The 26,571-nt window shown below is 41.7% G+C and overlaps 2 long non-coding RNA genes across 2 annotated transcripts in view; both read right to left on the bottom strand.

Moving 5' to 3' along the window:
• Positions 1–26,286, bottom strand: part of LOC122757055 — a 42,385-nt gene extending 16,099 nt beyond the window's left edge. The window contains exons 1-2 of the long non-coding RNA XR_006356954.1: positions 25,721–26,286; positions 4,515–4,533 (exon numbers count right to left, since the gene is read on the bottom strand). This is a non-coding gene — a long non-coding RNA (uncharacterized LOC122757055). The remainder of the gene's footprint in view (positions 1–4,514; positions 4,534–25,720) is intronic.
• Positions 8,357–9,225, bottom strand: LOC122757056. The gene is made up of 2 exons (XR_006356955.1): positions 8,808–9,225; positions 8,357–8,680 (listed from the first exon to the last, which is right to left on the bottom strand). It is a non-coding gene; the product is annotated as an uncharacterized LOC122757056 (long non-coding RNA).
• Positions 26,287–26,571: the final 285 nt, after the last annotated feature.

Genomic DNA, 26,571 nt, shown 5'->3' with positions numbered 1-26,571 from the left:
GTTTGGCTATATGCGTTCCGCATAATAGTTTAGCTATAAATTTTGTACGTCTGCTTGCATTTTGCAGTCAAATATTTTATAACTAAATATTTGTTTAATTAGTCCGAGTGCTCGCAACGTCGTGCTGCACTCTGTGGCTCTCTTGTGGCCATTATGAGAATTGCTTTGAAATTCAGTGGCAAATGAAATGAACTTTGAATCTGATGAGAACAACTCCTTGATCCACTATCACCCGCGGCAGAAGTCTGAGAGCAAACTAATATCACCAATCTCAAGATCAACTGAGTCTTGCCTGAATATAATACATGTATCAAAAATATTCCCACAATTTTTATTTGTTGCACTTTATAACTCCTTCGTTTCTCAACCTGTCTGTTCTGTGCTCGTCTTAAAAATAATTTTAGCTAATATCTCATTCTTCTCTTTAAATACATATAAATATTTCATATACATATTCCTTCCATGGAAGTTCACTTCCCAATCATTGCATTCTACTCCGTGTAACTAAGATGTAATTGACTCGAGTCATTATAAAAGTCAATTTGTTTCCTGTCTTGTTGATTTGTTTGAATATAATAATTAAATATTGATATATGTAAGTCCATTTAAGCACAATGTAATATAAATTTATTGCTTACAAGTGCTAGCAATTTATTTCAATTCTCTATCTTTTATTATTTAAAAGCTTGCTGTTGCTATATATCTAAAAGCCTCAGGTAAATGATAGCTTATTATAATTATTTTGTAATCGGGTTTTTTTTTCTTAATATAAATAGTTGAACAAATGAATATGTAAATATGCTTAACATCATACATATATAATGAATTTAGACAGATAAGACCATACTCTTTGGAAATATATCAAATATGAAAATTCTTATCGGCAGATTTCAGTTTTTTAAGCAATTTAAAAAATATTCTCCATTTAATTCCCATTCAATGTTTCAAATTCAAATATATTATTCATTTCAAAGATGAATTTCGAGAAATTTGTAGAAAACAATTAAATTTTATGCAATATTCGCCATGATTAAAGCATATGTGCAGCAATTCAGTTATTTATGAGCGGAATTTAAATTGCTGTCTATGTGCTGAATTTTCATTATCCGTGGACTATTTGTTAGTCCCGATAATTGCATAGCAACCGGAGGTGCCAAGGATATACAGGGATAATTAATAGGCGCCTACACATCAACCCCCGCCATTTGTCAGCTGTACGGCCATAGATCACATGGTTCGGCCAGAAGCTGATGGGGAAATGCGCTAGAAACCATATTGGTCTTCAAAACAATTTGTTGTGCTGGAGGAATAACAATAAGTAAAATTAATGAGCCAAAATGTAATTTTATAAATTGTAAAAAGCTTCCGGCGCATTAATTATCAAAAGACAGGAGAAAAAAGACCTTTTTCATGACATGCGGCACAACAAAAAACAAAAGCAAAACAAAAAGGACGCAAGCTGAAAAGCGAGTGAATAGAATGCATAAGGAGTGGGGGCTGCTGGAAAACAGGAAAACACAGCGAAAGTGAATTGCATGAAAGACAACAAAGCACAACGGGCAGAAAAAAAAAAAAAAAAAAAAAAACAAAACATACACACAAGCACACACAAACGAAAGCGTTGAGTGAAAAGATTGAAAGGCTAAACAAATTACAGCAGCCATTTTGAAAAGGCAAAGCAACACGCGAGCGGAGCGAAATAAGGGTGAAAGTGGATTTACTTTCGTCTACGTGACATGGAGCCATGGAGCTAGCTCTCTATGATTGTCGCTGATGATGAGCCAAAAATCTGCAAGGAGCAGGCATGCTGCGTGCAGCAGCCCACAGTTGCCACTCCCTTCCATTTTACTTCAAATCTATCTAAACGAGCACGAGACACGCATGAGGCGTTTGCCACCAGATTAATGTGCACGGCCAGAGCGTGCTGCGCGCTGTGTCATGGATCTGTGTGTGTGTGTGTGTGTGTGTGTGGGTGGGTGTGTCCTTGCTGTCAGTGGCAGTAGAAGACCCCAAGCAACCAAGCACCAGGCGTCAGGCAACATGGCGGCACCCTTGGCAGCGGCCATGATTTTCGAAATTAATTCGACTTGATTTTACTTTCTTGCTCGTTGTTTTTGTACGTTAGTTAAGGTAAGGGTTGAAGGGTTTGAGAAGCTGTTGCTGTCTGTGGTTTTTAGCAGACAAGAAATTAAAATTCATTTCAGACACGGCACACAGGGACATCCAACTGTGGACTACGGACTGCTGACTGCCGACTGCAGACTTTGGGCTCCCAGGGCAGTGCGCATTGTATATTAGAATATTTAAGGCGCAGCCTGAAAGTATGCAATGCGAGTTGTGGCCACCCCTTTGGCTATGGCCAAAACAACCCTCTTGGCCAGCCAAGCTAAGCAACCCTCGTACCCCCGTTGTTGCCTGAGTGGCTGAGTGGGTTTTTAGTGTTCGTTTTTCCACAATGGCCGCCGTTGGCTCGCCTTCATTGCCGGCTTCTTTTGTTGCCAGTCAAAAGTTTTCTATTGTTGTTGAACTGTCAGTCGAACTTTTGGCTTTTGTTGTCGCATTCTTTTGGCAACAAATTTGTTCACCCTTCACCCCAATACCCTGCGACCTGGCGACCCGGCGACCCTACTCAGCACCTGGTCATACATATTTTATTCTGCTCGACTTAATCGTTGCTTTGTTCTTGTGTCGTGTCTGCCAGCTGTCGTCTTTATTGCACATATCCATTAATATTCGCTGCTTCAGGTGCAGTTGCCATTGCTTTGACATCGTTTTGTTTTTCTTTTTCCCGTTTTTCGTTTCGCATTGTTTGAGACACTTTTGCATAAACTTGTGCCCCCAGCTGGCTGCCTGTGAGATTGAGCCGTTAAATCGCTGAGGCGAATCTGCCAACTGTGTTACAAATCATGAAGCCTGTCTGGCCTACAAGTAGGCAAGTGCTCTTGGCTCTTGTCTCGCACCACAGCGCTGCCCCACTCAGCCTGTGTCTGCGAAAAATGTGCCGTCATTTTATTTTATTTAAGTGTTCTCCCTTTTTGTGCTGGAAAGTTTTTAACCCTGTGCCGAGTCATAAAATTAAAACCATGTTGGACTCTTAGGGTGCGACTGATGTCTGCCCTAGACTCGGCTCAACTCCATGCCTGAGCTGTGCCTTTGAACGCAACTCCACCTATCCACCACTCACAGAGAGCTCTTTGGCTCCATAACCCCAACCGAGGGCTTCCCATAGCCGTCTGCTAGTGAAATCTGAATGCAAGCCTAACGACCTGGCATTGTTGTTGATAAGGACCAAACTGCTCGTCCACCTTTTTATCCTGTGGCCATGGAGCTAGCTTCGTCCGTCAGCCAGTCGGAGTGTCTTTGCTTTGCGGTGGTTGAAAATGTTTAATGTTTATGCAAAAGGCAAACTGGACATGGGAGCTCTTCCCTTTTCCTATTATGCACCTGTTTCAATTCTTTTTTTTAGGGGATTCTTGCTGAGCCTCAACAGAGAAGTATAAATATTTTGACTACTCATAAGTTTACATATCGAATATTTTGGTTTTTGGGCTAAAGTTAATTTCGATTTGCTGACGGGCTAATTGCAGCTCAGCACATAAGCTGAAGAAGATTAGAGCTAACAAGAAATCAATTTTCTATGAATAATAATAAATTAAATATTCGACTCAAATTTGTAAATGATTTTTAAATCGTATTTTTTTTTTAATGAACCATCAAAAATTTAAATTAAATATGGATGAAATTAAAAGGGATGTGAGGAATTTTTAAATATTTTTTGAGAGCATATTGAGTTAGTTAGAAACCAATTAAGCATCATTTGACCAATAACACATACAAAATAATAGCCAATCTTATATTAAATACTCTAGAATATAAATTAGCTTTGCATATTAAAAAAAATTGTTTTAAATAAATAAATAAAATTATCTATTCGAATTTATATTATATAAAAACCTTCTTCTAAAATTCAGTTTCTTATAGGATTCGCCAAAATTTGCTTACAAAATTCTAATTTGATTTGAGTTGGCTTTCTGATGTTCATTCAAATATGACATGCTTTCAAAAAGTTCAAAGCTTCATGAAAAGCTTTCTAATTTGAAATTTTTAGAAAGCATTTGGTGTTTTGCGGGCAAGGGTTGTTTTGTGCTTAGTGCAGCCAACAGCCGACAGATGGCGACAGAGGCTGCGCTTGCTCTTTTCCTGTACATACATAAGTCTAAACCCATGCTTATAATTAGATACATTACCTAATATGTTAGCAGCACCCATTGAAGTTGTATCCTCTCCGTATATCCATGGCCTCAGGTAGTTTTTTTTTAGTACAAAACAAAACAGTAAAACATTGTAAGCATTTTTATTCAAAGCATTTTAATACAACAAAGGGCATTTCTTAAGTGATCTACAAAAGCCAGGCAATCTACAAATGTCAACTAGGAGTACATACTAAAGCGTTTCTTAGAAGCTAGTTGGTTAGTGAGCGTCTATAAAAGCGAATAAATTAAAAGGCAGCGTACTGGCAGTGCACCGGGAGATCTGAAAAGAAAGAAGAGCAAACAAAACATTTAGAAAAGTTGCAATTTCGCTTTGGCTTTAACAAACAGCTGAGAAGGACCACAGGTCCTGCAAGGACTGGTTCCCTGTTTTCCTTTTGAATATAAAAGTTTACAACAAATTAAACTGGCTATATAAGGACAGTGTTAATTTCGTTAGAATACCCTGCAAAAATCTTAAAATTAGAGTCGACGTATTAAGAACAACTAAAATACTAAATTTACTCATAAATTATGATTATTTGAAAATAAATTGGATATTTTATACAATTTGTATTATCTAACTTTTATGTTTATAATTAAAAATAGAATACATTAATGTAGCAAGTTTTATTATAGAGTTTTTCTTAGTCGTAGCATACCTAAAACCATATAGAAAGCTTCTCCCCTTGTAGGTGTTGCCTTTGGCAGTTAAAAGTTTTAATAGAAAAATTCAGTTAATAGTTTTTAGCTTTGGCCGACGCTTCTCCTGCTGCTGCTGCTGTTGCTGCTGCAATGGATTTGATAAGGGACCTGCAGCAGGACTCTCATGCGAAAAGTTTATATTTGGGCAAACGTGGGGCTCGTGGTTGGTTTAGTTGAGCTAAGCTTTGTCGTAGCCCTGGTCCAGGCTGTCTAATTAATTAAAATCGCTTTTGTGACGTCGCCTCACACATACATCAAATTCCAGCTAAGCACCAAGATAAGCAAAAACGAAAAAGTTCCATTTTAATTTCCTGTTTGCTGATAAATAATGTGCCTTGTGCACACACACACGTAAACTAACTCACACTCACATAGATAGTCATATAGATAAAGATAAAGTAAAACACCGATAGAGACAGAGAGAGGGAGGGGAGAGAAAGAGACCGCTTGGTTCTCCTAACATGGTGTTATGTAATTTTAAAGCACCTAAAATATTAAAACCACCCAAAACACTCAGACAACCACCCACTGCGGGACCCAACTGGAGGAGCAGCCGCAGATAAGGCAGACGTCGCTGTGGCGACGGTAGCTGCACGTACCGGTCAGTATATGCGCAGGACACGTTGCCAAAGAGCTTAAAATGTGGCCCTAAAATAACTTTGACTGCCCTTCCAGATCCTGGCAGGAGCCCCCGTGCGCAAACAGCCAAACAAACTCGAACACACACACACCCACACAGAGCGAGAGTGCGAGGGGGAGAAGAGCGACGGAGGGAGAGAGCTGCTCCTAGGATTTGAAATCCGCTCGGCAGGCAACATTTTAACTGCTTGGGGGCATACATCAAAACTTTGGCTTACGCTTCGGATTTATTTATTTTCATATTTACAGAGGCCACACACACACACACACACACACACTCACTCATATCACAAATGAGCTGGGCAGGGAGCGGTGCGAGTTGACAAGGATCTCAAGGATTTGCAGCCATCCAAAGGGCAGCAGCAAGGCAGTCGGTAGACACGTAATTCTGACCACCTACATCTAATTCAGGCAACAGCGACCCGCGCGGCTCCAGCGGTCATAAAATGGCGCACACAAGGCACCGCGCTCACATGTCCTTCGCATGTGCACATGTATGTGTGTGCATGTGCTAGAACGAGGGCTGCTTACAAACCGATTTTATAGGGCAGCGACTTAGCGTTGTGAAATCTAAATTCTGTACATAACATAAATTAATTTGTAGCTGGAATTTACTTTCAGTTATAATTTAGTTATTATACTGGTTGATCTATTATCTTATTATTTCACAATATATATAATATTATAATAATGATGATGTAATATTATAAATATCAAATTTCAATGCATTTGATGGGAGAATGGGAGAATCGACTCCGCTGCAAGCAATCTGAGCGGCACAAGCAGTTCCAATTCATTATTCAGGCAATGCTCAGTTCAGAAAATGTTTCTATATGCATATTTCATATTAATATGTACATTCTATTATTTTCAATAAAATATTTTATATTTCATTTCCATAAATCATTTTTTTCTCGCTTTCTTTTCAGTTGTTTTGTTTGTGTTAATATAAACCATTAGCAATACTCTCTATATAAACGAAGCACGACTGCGCAGATCGTATATGTAACGAGTATCCTCAATCTAATCTAAGCACCCACCGAATATACCTCAAGCTTAACCGCAAACAGTCATATCATACTGTAATTTCGTAATATTATTTCTCTTAGAATGAAAATTTATTGCCACTTGAATAAAATTTAACTACGCATGTTCTTCGATCTCTTTATAGCAACTCAAAGAGTGGCCCTCGCTTGAGCAGTGTTGTGTATTTTAATGACTATGTGACCGCTCAGGCAGCTCGCCACGTGCGGCGTGTTCAGCCTTGGCTTGGACGGCTTACGCGGCGTATGAGCATTTTATCTGGTGGTGCGCATCTTTGCCCGAACAGCCTTCACTGAAGCGCGCGTGAACGAGATTTTATATTTGTAGCTATTAAGAAATGACATTAAAAAATGAAATAAAATGCCCAGCGCAGTTGAGCCCAGTCCAGTCCAGCTCAGCTCGATCCGGCCCGGCCAGCCTTCGCTCGAGCAGGAATCCCCACTTCCGCTCTGTATTTAAATGCGCCATTTGCATATTTATTAGATGTTGCTTCGTCTCGCTGTTGAATAGCTTTTAGACCCTGTCCGTTGAAAAATTATGAATACAGTTTTAAGACAGCGCGCAACATAATTATGTGCCTTTGCCACGCCCACGCCCACGCCCACGCAGGCCCAAGCATTTATAAAATGCAAACAAAAGTTAATTTAGACCCAGCTTTCATTTTACAAGCAATTTACTTTTACAGCGCCCAGCCCGAACCATTGCGACGGCCATTGCAGCCATTTATTGAAGCTCTCCAAAATGTCATTTGTGCTCGGATAATTTTGTTGTTGCTGTTTTATTTTTGTTACATTCAGCCTTGGTTTTTCATCCTTTTCACAAACAAATTTGCACTTCCACGCATTCATTAATTTGCTGATTATAAAAAAGGGACTTTCATTGAGTTATTCTTAAAGTGCGAAGGCTTTAACGAATACGAAACCCGCCTGGAGCAATCCAAGTGAAAAACTTATGCAAAGTGCCACAATAAATGCATATGACAGCATATCCTTTTCTCTGACAAGAAGAACTTTCTGCCCAGGCACGGCTAATGCATTATACAACCAGTTGTTGTAGTTGCAGTTGCAGTTGCACATGTCAAGTCACTACAAAGAGCGATATGAGTCTATAGCCGGGTCATTCCTGAAATCAGACTCGCCATGAAAGCAACTGAAATTTGAGAGGCTTTAGAGTGAAGATTTCAAAGATAGATAATGGATTATATAAAATAATAAAATTGTGTTCATCAACGATTCAAGAACTTAAAAATAGCGAAACTATGGCGAAAGAGATTTAAGAATTACAGGAGAATACTATCAACAACATATACATATGTATTCATATACATATATACCATATATCTATTTATATATTCGTGAAAGCTGTTGGGGCAATTCAAAATAAAGTAGAAGCAAAACTTACGCAGTGTGGCAAGTGTCTGGGGCAAGAGCGGGGGCAGAGCGCAGCAATTAGAAGAGCTTAGGCATGGGCAGAAAGCGGCGAGGAGGAGAGGAAGGTCTGCCCACACAGAGCGACTTGCGAATATAAAATTGCACAATTTAAAAATGCAGACAGGGGAATGTGGGGCAGCAGGCAGAAGGCATCAGGAAGCCGGTTACGTGCAAGAGGCTGGCCATCCAGGAGCATCGTATGTGTGTGTGTGTGTGTCCCTTTTAGTGTGCTTGCGCATGGGGCGCGTGTCCTGTGCGCCATTTACAATTCACATTTCTAGTTTTCAGTTCAGTTGAGTCATTATTTTATTGCCAAGATACGAGTGCGACTCGGAGGAGTGGGACTGCGTCGACTCACGATGACAATGTCGAAGGACACAGGACAAGGGACACAGGGAGACGGAACACACAGCACAGGACACAGCACAAAGGCGAAAGAAGCGCCAACAACACTTTTGCTTTTCCATTTCGTGCAAAACGGGGTGCAAGTGTGCCGGACTCCGGAGCTACTGCGAGAGCAAGGAACATGGTCACGTCTGTGGGTGGCGCCTTTCCTTTTCGTCCTTTTTGTGCGGCACTGCGGTCCTCCTGCTACTGCTTATCCCCGTTTACCTACGTGTATCTGTGTGTTATTAGATTGTTTCAGCTGAAATGTTATTAGAAAATTTTGAATTCAAATTCAAATGACTTTATACTTGGCCATTTTTAGCGAGCTCCTATTCGTTCGACCCACCCTTACCTGCCGCATCCCTTGTTTTCCTAGTCAACTACGTGCACTTCTTTCCCTTGCATATACGAAAATTTTCCGACTTGTCTCATTCTCATTCTAATGCCATGGTCGAGGTGGCTGCCTTCACGTCCATTAAACCTAAAATGCTTGCACTGCAATTTGGATTGCAGGACGATGATTCAGATTCTGGCGCTGAAAGGGTTAGCCATGAGCAAGGATGAGAGCAAGCAGCTTTCTCTGACTGAGAGACAATTATTGCTAATACGATTTGATTGACTTGAGATATTTTTACAGGTAGATAAGAATAATATATGAGACAGTTGGTGAAGTAACTAATTTAATATGTGAATATGGAACTTTCAAAATTTTAATTCTGTTGAAGAACTTGAATTATGGAATCACTAAATAATAATATTTTTGTTACATGTGTATAATATTTTATAGATTCAATGATTTCATATACTCATATATTTATTAAATAATTTATTATTTATATTAATTAATTTTTATTTAAATATTTAAAATTAGTTGACATTTTATAATGTTTATGTCTCAAGATTGCCAAATAACGAAGATTTATACAAATCCCGTTGACTGCTCAATCCGTTAATCAGTCAGATAGCATAACATAATAACTATAAGGTATATTAGAAAAATAAATTAAATTCTTGATCAGATTTTAAGTTTTGCAAATGAAATATTTTGTATAAATTTATGCTTAATATGCTAAAGCTATACATAAATATTTCCAGTTTCTGAAGTGATAAAGCCCTTTCCATGTATACTCTAACCTCACTTGCATAATACAACTTGGTTTTTCGAAAGCCGAACCACCTAAAACTCGCATTCCTAGCGCAAGCTGTGCTGGGAAAAGGGAACATTTCAAATATTCCTTGCCAGGTTCGTGGCAAAACAAAAGTTTCAATAAAAACCAAACTAAGCTCGAGATGACCAAACTGACCATTGGCCATGGCACAGCCCAGCCCAGTCCAGTCCAGCCCTGGCTAGGTTCAGGTTATTGCCAGTGCAAAACACCCACAGCAACCGCATTCGTTACATGGGCGAAAGGAAGTCGAGCACTTGGATATGCGGGAGGCCGAGGGGGAGCAGTTGCCCTGTGCAACATTTGCCAACTATCTAAACTGAGTTTGAGTTCAGTTGAGGAACTGCGGTAAAGTTTCCAACGTAATCATACAAAACCTTGTTCTGGTTAGGCAGCTGTGGGTGGTTGGCCTCTGCTGTGTCAGGGTGTGAGATGGCTCTCCCTATTATAACAACTGGATATATGTAAATGCAAAAGAGTATGAAAGTGTATGTGTGTGAAAGTGTGTGTGTGTGGGTTCCCTTCCAGTGCAGACAAAAGACGACTTTGTGCAGTTTCTGACATAAGATGGAGAATGTGCCAGGAATGGGCATTGTAGTGGTTAGTGGGGCTTTGGGCAGGGCAAGGGCAGGGCAAGAGCAGGGGCCGGGCAGACTTATGGACGTCTGTGAGGTTGGCGACTGCTGGCCAGCTATTTTATATTCAAATAAAATGAAATTACATTGTTTTCAGCTGGCAAACAATTTGAATAGAATTTTAACTTTTTACTATTATTTTATTTCAATGCATACAATGGCAGTCCACAGCCAGGACTCGGGACCACAAGATGTGTTCATATATGTGTGTGGCATGTATGTGTGTGTGTGTGTGTGCGGGTATGTGTGTGAGCTTGTGTGCATTCCAAGGGTTAAAGCAGCTGCTGCTCTTTGCCATGTACACACAGCTCGAAGGAAGCCAGGACAAATGGCCGTCAACAGAGCTTAGAAGAGAATATTTCTTAATTAGAAAGATTCGAATTAAGTTAAGGGTTGCAGCAACCGAGTTTCTCCTCCTGCTCCACTCGTTGCCCAGTCTCTGTTTAGCTTTTCTAAACGTCATTAATTTCACTTGCAACATTTTAGCATTGCCTTGGGCTGTGTTTTTTGGTTCTGTCCACAGTTCGAGCTGGGATCAGTTTAAATGTTTCGTTTTTTGGGTACCCTTTTTTTTTTTGGACAATTTGCCTCAGTTCGGTTTGGGCACGACGCGTTGGGTACGTGACAAAGCTGGGTTCGGGTAATTTATTATATGCTACGTCTCGAATTTTTTAGTTTTATGAAATTGTTCCGGTCAATTAATTGTAGAAATTGTCACTTAGCCGTAGCCCTTGGGGGTAGCTACAGCCAAGCGCACGTAAGCTGATTGCTAGAGCTGGAGCTTCTAAAAATCTGTAGCTCCATTTTGATTAAAGCTGCTTTAAGTTGCCATCGTAACAGTGCCCCCCCCTCTGCCTGTAATGTCGCAACTGCCAATTCATCTAGCTGGCATGCATGCAGTCAGCGCCAGAATGCATTTTGCTAAACGAAATTTTCTGCCTTTGAAATTGCAATGCACAAATTTTGCGATCCTCCTTTTTTTGTGTTGCGCTGGCTACAAAAAATTTCCACACACACACACACACGCACCTAAAGAGGCAATGACGCTAGCTGATGATACCCCGTACAAAGGGAACTAAGTCAAATGCAGCTAAATAAAATTGTTAACAAATGTCTGCTCTATTTAAAGATGCAGATTGAATATATTCAAAATATTTTATATATTTTAATAAGCATAAATACAAATTTAATTTAAAATTGTATATTCAAATGAATTCTAATATTTATTTTTATGGAGCATCGTGTGCCCAGCTGCTCTTTAATAAATATGCAGGGTATGCACTATATATGGAGATGCATAAATGCGCATGCACACATACACACACATACATACACCTACACAGCGTCATCGATTTGCATCAGACAAAGCCATGCTGCGAATATATACTATACGCTCAGCTCTTAGCCTTTGTTGCATTTTTGCCTAGATTGCAATTTTTTGCAGCCCAATCGAAACTGCAAAAACCCGCTCTGTGCTCAGAGCTCGTCGCTCGGCGCTCGACGCATCCACTAAAAATATTGTACATCAACTGTGGGCCTGGGACCTGGCTGACGCTTGGATTTGGATTTGGGTGCGGCTCTGGCTCTGACTCTGGCTCTGCACCCAGCCAATGCATCTGTGCGCCACTGTCGCTGCAGGGGAGCAGGAGCCGGACATGGAGTCGGGTCGGGACGGAGCGGGGCCTAAAATGCATTTTTGGCTATGCACGACATAGCCACAGCAGGAGTGCAGGGATTGGGGGCAGCTGGAGACCGAACAGAGGCGGCAGTTTGAGTTGCAGAAGAAGTTGGGAAAAAATTTTGAAATTGCATTTCAAATGAATAGACGAACAACGAGCCAATGCCGATGCCATTGCCATGGCCAGACCCAAAGCTACAGCCAGAGCCTGAACCGGAGCCGAGCCGGGCTGTAGCCTGAGCCATCACGGAGGGTCGTTTGGGTCTGGCACGAAAATTGCATTGAACAACGGATGTGCGACGATATATGACATTGCCAGGACAATCTCTCGAGCTACATCTGTGTGCGCATATATGTGTGCGCATATATGTGTGTATGCATGACTAGCAGTGCGAACCGAAAGCCCAGCCCATGCCATTGCCTCCTCCCAGCTGGACTGCCATTTTGATGCAAATGCATTTGAAAGTCATGCATTTGGGCCGCCACTCCGTTGCCTTAAGATGAGCAGACGAACGGTCTGGTCTGGTCTGGTCTGGTCTGGCTGACTAAATGCCATGCAAATTACTTGGCTCTGATTTTTGCACCCTCTCAAAAAAAAAAAAAAAAAGATTCCGAACATTTTTGTATTTGTGTCCCATGATTAAAGCCGAGCCGTCATAAAATTGCACATTAGTCTCACAGAGATCCCAACTGCCTACCCCGGCCTGCTATGACAGGCAAACAAATTTGACCAGAAATCCGGCACACTGACAAAAATCTTTGGCTGCATTCACTTTGAGATTATTTCTGTTTACCCACTGCAGATATATCCTGGGACATATGGATCAACAAATTGAGAAGAGTTGGACTCTTGAAGGACTCTGTCTGGATTCCCTTTATTTATATTTTATGCATTCAATTGATGTATATAATCTGACTTTTGGACATATCTTTGTTACCTATTGGAATTTATATATCTTAGTTAACTTTAAAAATCTGAAACTCTTAAACTCTTCATGATAGTTCTTGACTATATGCAATCTATTAAAACTTTTATTTTTACTTGAACCTCTTGCATTCTCCCTTTCTCTGTGAGCCTCGGTATATTTTATTTTTGTAAATTTAATTTCAAAATTTAGGCTCTCTTAGCCGAATCTCTTTTATTTCTTTATTTTTTGTTCAGGGTATTTTTGGTTTTATTTGCTGTAAAACTGCATTCATGTCTAAACTGCATTGTCAGCTGCAGCTGCGTCCGACTAGGCAGCAGCATGGGCCATTGGGGATTTGGATTTGGGAGAAACTGCATTTATTCTATATGTATATGAGTGCATGTTGGGCATTACGCAATCACTCTGGTCAATCCATCCAGCTATTGCCCTCTATCTCTCTCTCTCTCTCGCTCTCTCTCATTTAGCACATCTTCAGCTATTACTGTCTTTCGTTCTATTTTGTAGTTAAGCTCTTTTAACAATTACTTAGTATTATATGATATTCATATATGTATTGACAAACAATTTTTTCAAATGGTAACTAAAATGGAATTTTATTATTTTAAATTAACACTACACATGCTTATCTAAATATAAGTATATAAATATACGTATACTTAATGCTTTATTTTTTTTTCTGCTTCTCTTTTAATGTCCGGCAGTTTTTGCGTGTATTTGTTTTTGGACACGCTTATTTACTTTAGTCTTTTCAATTGTTCGCCATTGCGGGGCTTCTGTCGCTTTTTTCCCCCTATTTTTGTATTTATTTTCATTGTGGAATGTGGCCCAGGATTTTCATTCATTCATTTCTATTAGTTATTTGTTTTCCGTACGTTTTTGTAATTATTTGCGCGCCTGCCGCATGCTAAATTGCCTATGTAAATATTTGACAATTTTGCATTTGGCCAAAGAGTATCCACTCGCTGCCGCCACACTCTGCCCCGCCCCCTGAACAGACGCCTAATGACCAGCCAAACCAAACCAAACCGAACCATACCAAACCAGACCCAACCCGACCCGACCCGACCAGGCCATCGCACTTCCTGTGTGTCTTCTGGTGTAGCTCTATCCGGTGCAGTCCATGCATTTTGCATTCGCTTGTTTACTTTGCAGTTAGTTCGATTAACCGCACATTTAAGTTGGCCCAAATTAAAGTTTCTGCCAGCAGGCGCTAGCCCAATCGAACGTATCAATTAGATGTTCTTAATTGCAATGGATGTTTCTTTGTTTGCCAAAATGCGAATTGAAAATATCTTTCTCTCGCTCTAACAATTTCTAAAAGCAATATTCATTAGAATGTCGAATGCCTTTAGAAATTGATATTGATATTTAAAATAATTGAAATCTGTGTTCCAAAGTCAACATAAACAAAGAAACTTGTTTGTTTTCGTTTGAAGTCTATTAAAAATAACTATTTTTGAAGAAATTTTAATATGAATGCAAATTGAATGAAATTCGATTTAGTTTTCTATGCGCTTTGCATTGCCTTTCACTCGCCAGCTAGTGAAGATTGATGTGGCACAGTTTGTGGCATGTGGTGCTGGTGGTGCCAGTGCCGAGGCCCTTTAAAATGCTCGCAAGCCCCAAACCCATGAGCGAATATTCCATTAAAATAATTGAATAACTTGCAATTGCATATGATAGAAGAGCTTAAGTTAATCCCCAGCTGAGGCGAGCTGCCTGGCGCAGAATATCCAATTAGAAAGCGGGCGCCGGTAAAGGTAAAGTTTTTAGCTTTTGTGTGATAGCTGGAGCCATATTTATATAAATTTTGCGCAACTTTTGTTTGATTGCAGTTGCCGTGATAAAGTGCCGTGCATAATGGCAATTTGCCACGCGCTTCCCACCTGCCCAGCGGAACAATTCAGTCGCAGTCTGCCTCCGGAGAGTGCATCCATTCAGATTAGTCAGCGCAGGCAGCTTAACAAAAGACATGGCCAGGAACAACCCGAAAAGCTCTCAAACTAAAGCGAATTGCCAATACTTAAGGCCAGACCAAAAAGTGCACGGAAAAAGCCATGAAATGTTTTTTCTATGCTTCCCAGTCCCTCTCCAACGGCATGCATTCTTTTCTCTTTCTGTTCGGCCAGACGTCTCAACTGGCTGTCGACTACATCAAAATGCATTTTGGTCAAAAATTGTTGGTCCATGGCGAGGACTTTTTCTATGCCTCCTACGGCTCCACCTTCCGGCTGCGTCAATGCCTAACCAACTCCCTCGGAAACCAATCTGAAACAAAGCCACAGCACAGCACTCGGCAGAAATTGCAAATTTACAATGGACACTGGTCCATGGGAATCATCCAACGCATGACGATTCCGCGGCATTCCTAACTCGCCACCACCCCCACCCCCAACCATACAAAAAACACGCGACCACTGCCACTGCCACTGCCAATGCGGCCCCGCTGCGTTCATAATTTGTATACGTGGCATAGCTGTCCCAGCTCACGCCTCCTCCTCCGGCTCCTCCTCCTTCTCATCTGTCTCACGGAGGGAATCAGTGCAGCGGCCGTTGAACCACCGCAGCTCCTGGCCTCAGTGTCCGCCGTCAAATTACAATGAAGAAAAATTGCATTGCACTGGGCGGGGTGGGGGTTTGGTTTGAAGCTCGAAATGCCCTCAAGGCAAAAGTCTGAACGGCACTTTTTGCATATTACAGGCTAGACATCGGCACGTTAGCGGCCAGCAGACGTTGTCCTGCCACATTCTGCGAAATGTTCATCAAATCAACGTTGCAGCAGCTGCGCTGAGACCCACTCCTGCACTTCAGCACTCCTGCAGCTCCGGCTGAGTGCGCCAGCCTTGTGTCCATTGCGTCAGTTTTGTTGCAACGTTTTATGCACATTTTTTCAGCGTCTGCGACGACGACGTCTGTTGTTTCAGGTTCAAGACAAATGCCACAGTATTAAGCCTTGCCACGCCCCTCAAACAGCCGCAGTGCAACACACACACACAGACACACACACACACACAGACACACACGCCGCACCGCCAGACGCGGCAAAAAATTGCCAAGCTTAACAGTTCGCGTGTTTTTTATCTGAACGTTTGTACGTGCCCAAGTCGCCTTATTGTCCACAGAGCCAACTAGCCAGCAAATGCAGCCGGCATACACACTCCGCCACTCCTCCAACACCAGCAACACCACTGCCACCACCAATGTGCTTGCACCACTCACGAGTGGCATTGGCATCTCCCCATTCAGCATTCAGCTGCAATAAATACAAAATGCAGAATTTCTACCTCGCGCGAATCTTCAAGTTGCCTGACCACTGCCCGCCGCCCCCTTGGCGCAGTTTGTATTTGGATTTCTTTTTGGCACTGCTCTTCTGTGTTGCATGTGCACGCCCGCCCCGCCCCATCTTGCCATTGAGCCCATAAGGCGTCTCGACGACGGCTCTGTTGATTTGGTGTTGCCCCAGCCCTCAGGCCTCGTCCCTCAGTCTCTGCGACTGCGACTGCGACTGCGACATCCAATCCAATTCCACGGCCTGTGCCCTAACAATGTGCATCCTGCCCGGCTGTGGACTGTACAGTGTACACTGCAACATGGCCACTGATTCGTCGTCCTTGGCCACCAGCTCCGCGACTCGTTCCAGCTGTCCTGCTGCTCAGCTGCCCGAGCTGCCCGAGCTGCTATCCCCTTTGCAGTTTTTGTGCTTTGAGCTTTTGTTTTGCGTTTTTGGTTTGTTTTGTGCCATTTTTACTGCAGCCTTTGGCTTGCATTTTTTCCAGCTGCCTTTCACTTGAACTGAAGTAGAGATGGCACCGCATCTCTCGCAGTGGCCTCAACACATGTCCACACGCCCGCTCCACGCTGTCTCCACCCCCTCCCAACTGGCGCAGCGCAGCGCAGTTGCAGTTTTTGATTTCACTTTTTCGAAGCTCGCTGCGTTTTTCATTTAGTTGAGTGAAGGGAACTGGGAGGAGGCGGGCCACGTGGGGGCACGAGGTTGCCTCTCTTTGAGAGTCGCAGGCATTGCTGCATGCTTTTTGGCGCCAGGTAAACATCAGATATATATACATATATACCTACATATATTTGTATATGCATATTTTTTTCATCATATTTATTTAGAGCTTGACAGCTAGCGCGCATTCGAACCAGGACGAAAGCTAAATGAGGACACGGAATGGCGCTCAAAGAATGCGTGAACTCATTTACTTGAATCCGGCGAAACCCTTTTCCAAATCAACAACAACAAATCGCATTTGGTTTCATTTTCCTTGTCGGCTTGCACCGACGACTCACAGGCTGCATGTCTCTGCACCACCCGATCCACACGCAACAAAATTGTTGTTTACGTTTTATGCACGGAAACTGGGAGGGAGGAGTGGGAGCTGCTGTGCCTCCTGCTGCCTGCTGTCTGCCGCCTGCTGCTTGCTCTTGCTGCTCTTATGTGCAGTCTTATGACGCTGACAGTTGTCGCCATTGCTGTGCTGCATCCACCCCTTAAGAGTGCCCAATCCGTGTGCCTGTGCTGGGGCTGCAAATGCATTGCGGGCAGAGCCGGCACAGGACATTTCATTTCTGAAGAATTGCTTTGTCGGTGTGCCGGCCTCTCATCCAAAACAACAACAAGCACAGCAACAGCAGCAGCAGCAGCAGCCAACAAATAGAGGCAGCAGACATTGCTCCAGCTCCAATGCATTTACTCTGGGCAGGAGTCAGCGGGAGGAGGAGTGGGAGCGAATGCGAGTTCTGGCCAACGTTGCGCACGCTGCACAAATGAAATTTTGCATTTTCAATTTTTTGAAATAGACTTCTCCTATGTCCCACACCCCCACACACCTCCACAGACACCCACCCACGCACACACACTCACGCAGCAGCTGAAGCTTTACCGTTATCCTTGTCGTGTCGGCTCGTCGCCAAGTGCTGAAAAAATTGGCCTTGTCTTTGTCGTTTTTGTTTGATTTTTTTCTTAGTTTTTGCCGTGCTGTGAAATTTTATTTCTCGGCATTTGATTTTGTCGCTTTTGCTGGGCGCCAAAGGAGGCGTGCATGCCATATATCCTCCGCACAATGCAGCTGCAGTTAGTCAAGAGGGGGCCTGGCTGGCTGTAGCCAGGCCTAGCTCCTGGCCCCTGGCAGGGGGACAAGGGGGCACCCAGTTTGGTCTTGTTGTTTTGTTACCGAGGCGGCTGCAGGAAGCCGTTGGCTGCAGTTTTTTCTTGTACTGCACTCGCAATGCATTTCTCCACAAAAGCCTCTACTGCTTGCTTTCTTTTTGCAGAGCGCCATGGATTGGGCTGGTTGTATTGCTGCTGCTACTCCTGCTGCTGCTCCTGCTCCTACTCCTGCTGCTGCTGCTGCTGCTGCTTTTGCTGATCCTATTGGGTCTGCACACTTGTTATTCAAAATGGTTGCCATGCAGTTTGATTTTTGTTTATTTTCCAGTTTGCTGCCATGGCTGCCAGCGTTGTTTGCTCTTAGTTTGTTGTTTTGGAAGAATTGCAGCGGCAGGGAAAAGAAAAACACAGAATGTAGCTCGCAGAATGCAGTTCTACATATACATATGTTATATACATATATATATATGTATATGTATATGTATATGTGTATGTATATCACATAACTGATGTGAGGTATTTGTAATGTGCCAGCGTGGCTCTGAATGATAAACAAGTGCAGTATGCGTCTCGTTTTGTATCTTTTGTTTGAGGGCCTGAGAAGGGCAAGAGCACATCTGCAGCACTTAAAGCTTCATTTATTGCTAGAGCTGCCACAAGTCAACATTTACAGACATTCACTGTACAGTGAAAATGAATATTGTAGTTCCACTATGATTCTACGGGGGGTGAGAGAAAGAGGGAGAGAGGGGAGGCTACCACAGATCCACATTTACAGACATTCATTGTACAGTGAAGCTTATGCTTATTATTAATATAGCTCATACAGCTTCTTCTTTCACTTATCCTTAATTTAGTTTTCTTCTCAAAAGGTTACTCTGCAATTTATCTGACCTTTTTTTCTCAGAGCCCGGTTCTAATGGGCCCAGATGGCAATCTGGTTCGTTAGGTGCGTCAAAGCTAAGCCAAATGCGGTGCCAAAGCCAATGCACTAACCACGCCCAACCCCACACTAGCACTACGAGTTGCAGTTCGCTCTTATTAGCTTTTTTTTTATTAATTTTTTTTTGTCGCGGAAAAGTGCATTTCATCGGCGGGCTTTGAGAAAAAATTGTACTGAGATACAGAGACTGCGAATTGCCGCTATCGCTGCTGGCAGTGATTTCATAATTTTTTTTTTTTTCACAAAGTCGGCTTGAGCCTTGAATCCCGTTGGCTTTCAGTGAAATATACTTGCAACTCTCTCAATTCCTACTGAAATGCAAAGGAAATGAATGACTCGAAATATTTAATATATATGTCGTCTTTAATGCTAACTATCCATAGTTGATTGGAGTTAAATAAATACATATAATAAATATAATATTTATGTAATTAATTAGCCCCCCAAACTGAGTTATCTAGTAAAAGGTTGTAAAATTATGAATATACACACACAAATATAAAATACACCCAGAGAATGTCTACTACAGCATGTACAGCTGTATCATATCTCCCTGGCTGTGCTCTCTATGGTAAGCGATGGTTTATTCGAAGAGTGCTTCTTATGTTATGTCCTTCTCGACTCTCTGGCATTCGATTCCGAAACACGACTATCAGTTTCTGTTGAATATTCTCTATAGAGCTTAGAACGTTAATTCAATATCTCCCTTTTTGTTTTACAATATCAAGATTTGTGAAGGATTCTTGTGTTAAAATAATTTTCAAATCGATCTATTATTATATTTTGGAGCCTGGTGCTCTTTGAAAAGGCAAATTGCATCTATATATATTTTATTATATCATATGATTCGTATGGGTAGAATTAGCTAGTCATCAATCACGCGTGCTTGAATTAGTATTAAAATGCGATAGCAATGCGAGCGCAGAGATAATACATCAAATATTAGATATAAATGCGTATATGGTATATACGAGTATATATATGTAGATATTGTGGAACCATCAGATTAGTGACGCCACAGGACGGAGATTGGAGCCGGACATTGCATCAATTAAATTTAAAGCCATCGCTATTGCTCTTCATCAGCCCATTGGCCCACCTGGCTCACTCTTCATTTTGATTAGATAAAAGTGCAATGCACTGCACACATAGAGAGCCATGTATGGAATGCATTCACAGTGGTGCTAAAGCTGCAGCCGGAGCTGCATCTGGACTGGGTGGCCATGTATACAGGGACTCCCGCATGCATGCCAATGTACATGGATGGCCGGCTTACGTGGCGTATGGAAATGCATTTTGGCAAAAACACGATTTTGTGCTGGACCTGAAACTCAATGTGCGATGCGCCATGCCCAATGCACTACAAAACCAAAAGGGCAAACAATGCAACCGTCTGTCGACGTCGCCGTCGACGTTGACGTTGACGTTGACGTTAGCGTTAACGTTAACGTTGATGCTGCATCGGCTTTGGTCGACAATACAAATAGAAAATTTCGAAAAATGCAGCGTATAGTTACAGAAAAATCCAGAATGATGAAAAATCTGAACTAAAGTGAATTACCTCCCAATCCATATTAAAGTAATGTAAATAGAAAGGGAACTGATTAAATAAATTCAATTTGCATGTTAACTTAAAGAATGAGAAATGAAAAATATATATTGCTTCAGTCTTAAAGGAAGTTTTCATTATATTAGAGTACAGAGATTAACTAGGAGGATAGCATAAGTCAAGCTTGTTGATATAGCTTAGATACTCTTTCTGGAAAATCCTTGCCTAAAGCCTATAAATTGGCTAGAAAAAGCTGAAGAATGGGCGGCTGGCCCGTTCGTAAAATCTATGTGGGTGTTGGCTGTGTTTAGGTCCTGGAATGTCTCGGGCACAATGGATTTGAACGCTGCACAGATGACGTGCATAAATTGCATATCAAAGGTGCATCAGCAGCAGCAGCAGCAGCAGAGGCAGAGACAGAGGCAGCTACATCCAGGCAGCTATGCCAGGGAGCCGCTGCTATCTATAGATTTATGCAGCTCAACCTACCCGCGCATAGACCCATAGTTATGATGCATAACCCAATGCTTAACTCTGCCCGTTGGCTATGGCCGGGCCAAATGGTTTTTGTTTGCTTGCCCATACGCCGCCCTCTGCCCACTGCCCCTGCGCTCTGCCCGCCCTCTTCTCGCATTGATGAAAAATGATGCACTTGCTGGCGAATGGTGTCGCCCTGCCGTTGCACTGTGCTCTAACTGCAGCCGTTGCATTGTTTTGTTTTGCAAAATTTCAATTTTCCGGACGCCCAGCGGAGCCGAAATTGGATAAACGCCACAGCCAGTGGAGAAATTGAAGCCTGTGCCGATCTGGGCGAGGCAAGAGCATGTTGCACCGAAACCAGGCAACATAATTTTAATGAAAATCAATACATAAATTTCGCCATATTTAGATTGTTTCGGCCATGTGTTTATTTTGTATTATAGTTACGTTTATTATGAGACGGCCGAGACCAATCACCATGTGGCTGATGTCGGCGTGCCTGTTGCCGAAAACAATGCCAACCATAACAAGCTGTGTGTGTATGTGTGCGTGTGCGTGTCTAACTATTAATCTAGCCAAGCGAAATAGTCTTTAATTTATATGAAATTTAATTGAATAGCAAGCATATTTGTAATAGTTTTTATTTTCAGTTGCACCACGAGCTTCATTTAAAAACTGTAATTCAGTCATTGATGCAAAGCATCATGAAGCAATAAATTATTTAGTCATCGATAGACGTGTTTTTCATTTGAGTATTACTTTTTATATTTTTATTTGTTATATTCACAACACTTGAACAAAGGATAAAAAATACTTTTCTTTTTTTTTAACAATTAAATGAGGAATTTTTCATAATTTATCGAGAACACATCTATGTGGATATGATTGTGTATTGCTCTTGAAATAAAGCTTTTACTGTGGTCATGGTTTTCTATTTCTTCTTATTATTAGCTGAGCAGCTTCAGAATCATTAACGAAATATTTAAGGAAACAATAATTTTACATTTGGAGGTCATTAATCAGTACCCTTTATATTATAGAAGAATATACATGAGCTGCCATTACAGGGCTTCCCAAAAACATAGATAGATCTAGCTAAAAGCTTAATCGCTTGTAGAATCATAACACTAGAAGCTATATAAGCTTCTATAAACTACTTATAATTTTCGGAAATCTTTTTCATTTGCACTCATTATTTGCATTATTTCATATATCTATCATATGTATATCAATCTTAATACCAACTTGTATCTTATAAATACATTTATCTCTGTTTTAGAAAGTTAACTCTTACAATTATTCCTGATAGAAAGAGACGGAGTTGCAGTTGCAATATTTGTTTTTGGACTTTGCCTTGCCTTCTAATGCTTTCAAAAGTGTTATTTGCATACGTGCTTTATCCCTCTCATATTGCCCACAGTTTCATCTGCTTAAGATGTCTAACACCAAACCGACAACGCACACACGCACGTACGCACACACACAACACACACATAAGTCAGATGGGGACACATTAAGTAGAAACGTATATATATAAATATATAGATAAATGTAAGTATGCATGTCAATGCATATGAAGATACACTTATACATATACATACATATATATGTGCAATGCGAACAAAAAAAGGGAGCAACAACGATTCAGGACCTTTTGTATAGCTAATGCGAAGACTCGAAGTCGTCTCATTCGCTCTCGTCCTCGCTCGTCCTCGGCATTATCGTCGTGGCTGTCGTGTATATAGAAAAAACAAACAAGCAATACAGGAGTAAGGCCGATAAGCTCTATGGCAAAGGAGCGAGAGAGAGAGTGAGAGGGAGAGGGAGAGACGGAAAAGCAATATTAGAGAACTTGTGTGCTCAGAAGCTCCAGCTGCTAGACAGAACTTATTGAGTAGCTTAAGAAAGCCAGTCACGATCCATTTAGTTGCTCACACTTGAAGCAGTTTTACGGCTCAGTTGGCTGTACTTTCATTTCATTGCATTTGCTTTCCATTGCTCTTCGCTGCCTTAAAGCTCTCTGCGCCAAGCAGCTGCCCGCGCGTCTACGTCACCCGGCAACTACTTCTACACACTACGTCTATGTCCGAGGCTCACAGCCACAGCCACCCGCGCCACCCGCACCGCCCACAACTAGCAGCAGTGAATTTCGTAGCTGCGCTCTTGCTCACTCTCGCTCTCGCTCTCGCTCGGCTCTCTGACGCGCTATGCGCAACAATGGCAGCTGCGCTCGCTCACCAATACATGCAGTCGGAGCCATGCGAACGAGGCGACGCTTTTCGTTTTCTAATGTCTGTTTCTCTTTCTCGCGCATTAGTTTTTAGTGTTTGGCATCTCGCTTTTTTGTTTCCTTTTTTGCAACTCACATACAGACGAGCACACGCACACAGACACGGACTGTCGCTGCGCATGTAAAGGGCGCCTGGGCTTGTACATAAAACATGGGCGTGTTTGTGCCGTCAACGTCGCTGTTCGCTGCTCGCTGTCGCTGCTGCCGCCGACAGCGCTGCTTGCGCACCAAAATTTTGTGTACTTTTTTAGGATATCAAATAGGGATACAAAGCCGACATGCACACACGCACACACACTGGCATATGCATATACAATTGCAAAGGGGCAGGGCCCTATATACCGTTAGGAGTAAAATGCATTCCTGTTTTGTTGTTGATGCTGTGCGTGTTTTTGTTTTTGCTTTATTTTTGCGTGCACCAACTAAAAATTATGTCTGCCCTCACATCGCTCGGCCCTGGAGGCTGCAGCCTAACTATGTACGTGCTTATGTATTTGTGCGTCTGTGTGCAAGCGGCTTGGTATTTGCAACTGCAATTGCATTTGTATTCTCTCTCTCTACACGCACAACTACACACGAAGCTTTGAGTTGGTTCCTGCGTATTTTTTGGGCAGCCATTTTAGCTTGAGCCTAGCTCAGGCCCAGGTTCTAATGCAATTGCATTGCGATGCGGCTGCTGGCTGCGCTGCTGACGTTAGCGTCACTCCTATATGCACGACGTAACGTTGCTGCCACACCCAGAAAAAGTGCACTTTTCTACAAACGTTTTTGGATTTCAGGTTTTTTGATTTTGCTTCCTTTTTATTTTTCGCCTATGTACAACAAATATGCACATGCTACTCTTTTTAGTGCTGCTCGGCATGAGTATCTGTGTGTGTGTCTGTGTATATGCGCGAGTGTGTATGTGTGCATGAAACTGCATTCGGTTGGTGCTAAAAGTTGCACTCTACATGCACATTTTGTGTGCGTGGCAAAAGCCAATCGGGTGCTTGCTGCACAGCTGCTCTTTTTCCATGACTCCAAAGCTCGGACTCAAACTCGAGCAAATCCCCCTACGGCGCCCATTCGCATTTCTAAAATGAAAGTCTGTAAGCTTAGCTTATGCAATGAGCCTTTCATTTTTCTCACAGCCAAGTAGTATACAGTATATATATATACATATAGTATATATATCCTGGAATCTATTACTTTAAATAACTCAACGAAGGGCAGTGGCTTCGACTTGATTGAATAGCCTAATCAAATATGATTGCTAAAGAAAATCTGATCAACTTTTAATTTGTTTTTGCCAAATTAGAATTGCTAGAAGTTCATTTGAAATTAAATTAAATTAAAATATATTTTTTTTTTTTTTTTTTTTTTTTTTTTGTTTTAACTTTCTCAATATAATAAAAATAAGTTTCAACAACATTAATATACAACTATGTATACTGATAGCGCTCAAATTAACTATGAACTGTTCACAAATATCATTTAAGTTATCATATATCATTCATCATATATACATCATACAAGATTTGTGTCTTTTTCAACTGTTAATTTGTTACAGCGAAAATCCACAAATAATTCAGATGCTAAAACGTTATGTCGGAATTTTATTGCTTTCAATTCAATTTTCAGTTTTTATTTGAAATCAATAATCATTCTTTCGTATTGACCCACATTACCGACATTTTATAAATACAATAAATATCTGGGTGTAATGCTGGCCAGCTTTGATTGAAGTGGCTTCTTTTTACAGCAATTATAGAGTTAGCGTCCGTTTTCTAATCAAATCAATTGAGTGCAGAGGTCAAAGGCCAAGGACGGACAGTGGGCAGCAACCTGCCAGCAAGCAACAAGCAAACAGCTTATTCACATTTATAATATTTTTTTCTATATCGTATAGAAAACACCCACATATAACGACTCCCACTCACTCACAGAATCACAGAATCACACACACACACACATACACACATGGGTTGATGATTTTTTCGCGTAACTTTGTGGGGTCTGGCTGGGATTTGATATATTTTTTTGCCGTTTGTTTGTTTGGGTTGTTAGAAAATTTATTTTTTGTGAAATTTGCAGCGTGCATTGGGTAAAAAAATGGAAAAAAGCGGCAGACGAAAAGGAAAAGCGGAAAAATATGTGAAATGTGTGCGCAAGTAAAAGAAAAGTGCCAACTTTTTTTGTTTTGATTTTTTTTTTAGCATTTTGTGAGCTTCCTATGCTGCGTTTTGTGTTTTGCTTTGCTCGTTCGTTGTATTTTTTTGCCGCTTCTGCTTCTCCCATTGTGCCGCTTTAGACGAAGGCGAAGGACGTTTGAATAACCTTGTAACCTTTTTCATTTTTTTCGGTTTTCTTTTTTTTTCTGTAGTCGCCGTCTGTTTTTGTTTTTGGTGCGGCGGTTCGCCACAAGTGTGCCCTTTAAACTTGGCCGGCAATAAAGTTGACCCAAAACCAAAGGCATTTTAAATGAGATAGTTTTAAGGCTTACCGTTCCATCCAGTCAACCAGCCCGCCAGCCAGCTAGTCATCAGCAAAGATTTCCCATTTTCCGATTTTCCCAATTGATTGCGTGGCACACATTATCTAGTTGAAAATTTGCGCTTTTCCATTACGATCACGACGCGTTCGCTGGCAAAATGAAACTGATCAGTGGCGATGCGAAAGCTGCAAAGCTGCGAGTCCTTTTGGATCGAGCAACCCGTTTTCTCGCTTAGAGCGAAATAGATTTTTCTAGCTCAAAATTTCTTTTGTTTGGTGTGACAATTAATATAAAGGAAGATCTTGGCAGCCTTTTGATGTCTTCAAACTTGTTCCTGACCGTAGCACACAAAACACCTCACCTTTTTCACCCTTTTTAACAAGTTTTGTCGTTCGTTGAGGTTCACACAAAATTTTCAAATAATAATTTTTTTTGACAGGGTTGCTTAGGCATTAGGCGGGCATTAGATTAGAAGATCCTCAGCTGCTGCGGCTGCTGCATGGGAACCGAAAAGCTGTCAAACGAGTTTCAGCTATCGCTTCCTAAGAGAGCTACCAACTAGAAGAGCTGGCAGAAAGCACTCTACTTAACTAAAGAAACTATCAAAACATAGACGACCACAAAGACTGCGATTTGCCTAGCTAATCTCAACTTTTCTTCAGTTAAAGTTCAAGTTTAAGTTAATGATGTTCTCTGCCAGTTCAGGGGTTAATAAGGGTGGTTTGCCTTTGTGGCTGTCCCGTTTTGGGACGCGTGCTCAGTGTCAAGGGTTAATTGATCTGATCCTGGCCAGCTCTTTATTATCTGTTCTCGGGACACACCACGAGGCAGTCAACCCCTAAGCGTGAGCAGCACGCGTG

This window comes from Drosophila mojavensis, unplaced genomic scaffold, assembly GCF_018153725.1.
Source record: "Drosophila mojavensis isolate 15081-1352.22 unplaced genomic scaffold, ASM1815372v1 contig_277, whole genome shotgun sequence".
Classification (NCBI taxonomy): domain Eukaryota; kingdom Metazoa; phylum Arthropoda; class Insecta; order Diptera; family Drosophilidae; genus Drosophila; species Drosophila mojavensis.
The sequence above is the reverse complement of the archived record's forward strand: the minus strand, read 5'-3'. Positions and strand labels throughout refer to the sequence as shown.